Consider the following 4,565-nt stretch of genomic DNA (forward strand, 5'->3'; position numbering starts at 1 on the left):
GCCGCGGGCGTCGCCGCGGGCTCCGCCCCGCGCCCCGCCGGCCCTCGCCGTCGCCGTGGCCCCGTGCCCTCCTCCGACCAGATCCGTCCGCGGAGGGGCCGGAACCGGTGCCTCCCTCGCCGGCCCCCTCATCTCCGGCCGCCGCTGCCCGCACTCCAGTGACATCCCCGGCGTCCTCGATTTCCGTGCTGAGAGGTTGACTCCCCCCCCCCTCTGAAAATCCACTAAGTCCCCGAATCTACTAATATTTTTATTCCATGTTTGACCTGCTATATCTCTGCATCCGTAGCTCCGTTTTGCATGTGTAATATGTCAAATTGTTCGTCTCAATGAGTACATCATTTCATTCCATTGCATCATTTTCATTTGAGCTCATCTTGATGCCCTAAATGTTGTTGGAAGAGTGCTAAGTGATGTTAATCTGTTGAAACTGTTATAGCTTGCTCATTTGTCATTTTTGCCATGATTGATGTGTGCATCCTATGAGGTTGATGTCTACATGTGTTTTGATCTATGCCATGCCATATTTCCAGTGGTGCTTACCATGTATTTTTGTGATCAATGTTGTGACTAGCACAAGCATGCAAACTAGGCTTCGTGATATTGCTGATTTCAATCCCTGTTTTGCTGTTATTTTTATGCCATGTAAACATGATGCTACAGAGAGATCCATGCATATTTAGAGATACTTCAGTAAGGGTGTTTTGGACATATGGTTATTGTCTATCCATTCATGCCCTTGTTTGCAATTATGGAGTAGTCTAGCCTGTCATTTGAGTGCTCTACTTTTGCTTCAAAATGTTTCCTGGCAGATTGTTTACTTGTTATTCAATTTGGCCAAGCTTGCTATAGTTGATCCTTGCATGCTATGGACGTGTTCTTGCCTTGGTTGGTTACATAAACATGTCTTCTTGATGATGCTATGCTTATCTTGTCATGCAATGACTTGTGGTGAGTGATTCGAGCTTGTTAAGTAGGGTACATGATGTTGCTGTTTTGCTAGGCTGAATTTGTTATTTCGTGATGCTATGTAAACATGTTGCTACTAATCATTCTATGCATAATCTGGAGATGATTATTAAATATGTTTTGTTCTACATGTCATCCTCTATCCATCCATGCCCTGGTTGCATTTATAGCTTGCTGTAGCTTGTTGTAATCTTGCTCTAAATTTGCTAAATAATGTTGTTGTCAGCCTGTTAACATTAAGTTCAGTTGTTACCATGTGTTTTGCTAGTGATCCATGCACCATATGACCTTGCTCTTGCCATGCTTAGCTTCATAAATATGTCTTCTTACTGTTGGGTGCCTTGCCATGCCATGTATTGCTCTGTAGTGAGTTGCATAAGCTCACCAACATGCCTACTTGTTGTTGTTCCTGCCATGTATGAATCTGTAATATAACTTGCCATGTTTACATGGGTGCCATCATATTTTCTGACCCTTTTTGGCTTATGGTCAGTAAGGGACTATTGTTCTATGCAATTAGTAGATTCATGCCATGCCTTTGTTTTCCATGTTAAGTTCCTGTAACATGTTGTTTGATAGCTCTAAACATTGCAACCTGATGTTATTTCTGCTAAAGCCTGAAACTGTTATTATTTGCAATCTTACCATGTCTGTTTGAGCATGTTCTAGTGATTTCTGGAGATAGCTCAGTGTTCATGTTTTGTTATGCTTTTCCTGTACATCATGCCCATGCCTTTTGTTCTTATGTTGGGGTGCTGTAGCTTGTTGTTTTGATGCTTGTAAGATGCCTAGTTGCTGTTATGGACAGATTGTCGCTATGACTTATATAGTGCGTATGTGTTGCACCGTTGCTCCGTTTTGAGTGTGCTCTATATGAAACTTGCTTGTTTTTGCATGTAGCTTCATATCATCATGTTGCCTCCTTGTTTTGGTGTGTTTGCTTGATGTTTGGGTGCATTTTGCATCAATGCCATGTTTAACTTGTTTTGCTCATATCTTCTAGGCCGTAGCTCCGAATCTAATGAACTTTATATGTAACTTGACTAGAATCTCGTGTAGATCATCTTGGTGCATCTTAACTTGCTGTTTAACAACTTGAACATAATGTTTGTTCAGATCTGGACCCATTTCGAAATATGCATATGAGGACTTACCGGAATTGTTATATGTTGTTCCCGGCCTCATTTAAACTTGCTTTGATGTGTTGCTTTGGTTTGCATCATCTCTTGCCATGAGTAGCTTCATGTAGCCTTATCATGCATCATGCTTGTTGTGCATCATGCCTTGTTCTTGTGTGGTGTGTTTACCTTGTTGTGTGCTTCTTTTCGATAGTTCCTGTTTCGTTGCGATCGTGAGGATTCGTTCGTCTACGGTTGGTTCAGCTTCATCCGTTCATCTTCTTCATGGACTCGTTCTTCTTCCTTGCGGGATTTCAGGCAAGATGACCGCTACCCTGGATCTCACTACTATCATTGCTATGCTAGTTGCTTCGTTCTTTCGCCATGCTGCGTTACCTATCTTTTGCTCATCAAGCCATCCCAAATTGCCATGAACCTCTAACCTTTGACACCTTTCCTATGCAAACCACTGTTTGGCTATGTTACCGCTTTTGCTCAGCCCCTCTTATAGCGTTGCTAGTTGCAGGTGAAGTTGAAGATTGCTCCATGGTGGACAGGATTTTGGTTGGGATATCACAATATCTCTTATATTATTAATGCATCTATATATTTGGTAAAGGGTGGAAGGCTCGGCCTTTTTCCTGGTGTTTTGTTCCACTCTTGCCGCCCTAGTTTCTGTTATACCGGTGTTATGTTCCCGGATTTTGCGTTCCTTACGCGGTCGGGTGATTTATGGGACCCCCTTGACAGTTCGCTTTGAATAAAACTCCTCCAGCAAGGCCCAACATTGACTTTTACCATTTGCCTCACCACCACCTACTTTTCCCTTGGGAGTCGCTCTCTCGAGGGTCATCTTTATTATAGCCCCCCCGGGCCAGTGCTTGTCTAAGTGTTGGTCCGAACTAGAGCACCGTGCGGGGCCATCCCTTGGCAACTTGGGTTACATCGGTTCCTGTACGCTTCGCTTATCCGGTGTTGCCTTGAGAACGAGATATGTGCAGCTCCTATCGGGATTGTCGGCGCATCGGGCGGTCTTGCTGGTCTTGTTTTACCATTGTCGAAATGTCTTGTAAACCGGGATTCCGAGTCTGATCGGGTCTTCCTGGGAGAAGGTCTATTCCTTCGTTGATCGCGAGAGCTTATCATGGGCTAAGTTGGGACACCCCTGCAGGGTATAATCTTTCGAAAGCCGTGCCTGCGGTTATAGGCAGATGGGAATTTGTTAATGTCCGGTTGTAGACAACTTGACACCAGATCCGAATTAAAACGCATCAACCGCGTGTGTAGCCGTGATGGTCTCTTCTCGGCGGAGTCCTGGAAGTGAACACGGTTTCTGGGTTATGTTTGACGTAAGTAGGAGTTCAGGATCACCTCGTGGTCACTGCTAGTTGACGACCGTTCCGCTTGTTCTCTTCTCGCTCTTATTTGCGTATGCTAGCCACCATACTTGCTTAGTCGCTGCTGCAACCTCACCACTTTACCCCTTCCTTTCCTATTAAGCTTTGCTAGTCTTGATACCCATGGTAATGGGATTGCTGAGTCCTCGTGGCTCACAGATTACTACAACAACAGTTGCAGGTACAGGTTTATCCGATGATCATGACGCGAGAGCGATGCTTGCCTGCGTTGAGTTCTTCTTCTGCTTCTTCGATCAGGGGATAGGTTCCAGGTCGGCAGCCTGGGCTAGCAGGGTGGATATTGTTTGAGTTTCTGTTTATGATTCATCCGTAGTCGGATGTTGCTCTGATGTATTTTGATGTTGTATTCGTGTGGCATTGTATGCCTCTTGTATGTATCCCCATCTATTATGTAATGTTGATGTAATGATATCCACCTTGCAAAGCGTTCCAATATGCGGGGCTATCCTTGGTGGGACCTTCGAGTTCCTTTTGGATAGGGTTGCATATTGGGCGTGACAAGTTGGTATCAGAGCCTCGACCGACCCTAGGAGCCCCCTTGATTGATCGTGTAGTTTGGCCGTTGTTGAGTCTAGAAGAAAACTTTTTTTGGAGTCTAGTTATATCGGAGAGTAGGAATTCTTTTTACTCCTCTGCCTCTTCGTCGCTCTGGTAAGGAATCTTGACGTAGGTGTTTTGAACTACTTCTCTTCCCTTTCAAATTTTTCTTTAGGTTCACGCAGTTGGTTTTCGATCGTTGTTTCTCAGCTCTTTTCATCCGGCGCATTTCTCGTCAAGTTGACTCGAGCCTCTTCATCGTTGCCAAGTTCAATCCTCAGTTGTTTTTCTTTTCCCACCCACCCGCCCTTCTTCTTCTCGAAACCGGAGTCTGTAATCGAGTATCCATCCTACTCATGCGAAGCCTTTGCTTTCTTTCCTCAATGATTTCAACCGGTGTTTTCTCTTCAAGATATTCATCGATTTCCCCTTTCAAGTTGCTTTTGTTTTCCCGCCCTCCCACCCTTTTTCTTCCCAGAGTTTGACTCTTTTTCGACCGTCTAGTTCATTCATGCGGAACCCT

The sequence above is a fragment of the Triticum dicoccoides genome, chromosome 6B (assembly GCF_002162155.2).
Source record: "Triticum dicoccoides isolate Atlit2015 ecotype Zavitan chromosome 6B, WEW_v2.0, whole genome shotgun sequence".
In the NCBI taxonomy this organism is placed as follows: Eukaryota; Viridiplantae; Streptophyta; class Magnoliopsida; order Poales; family Poaceae; genus Triticum; species Triticum dicoccoides.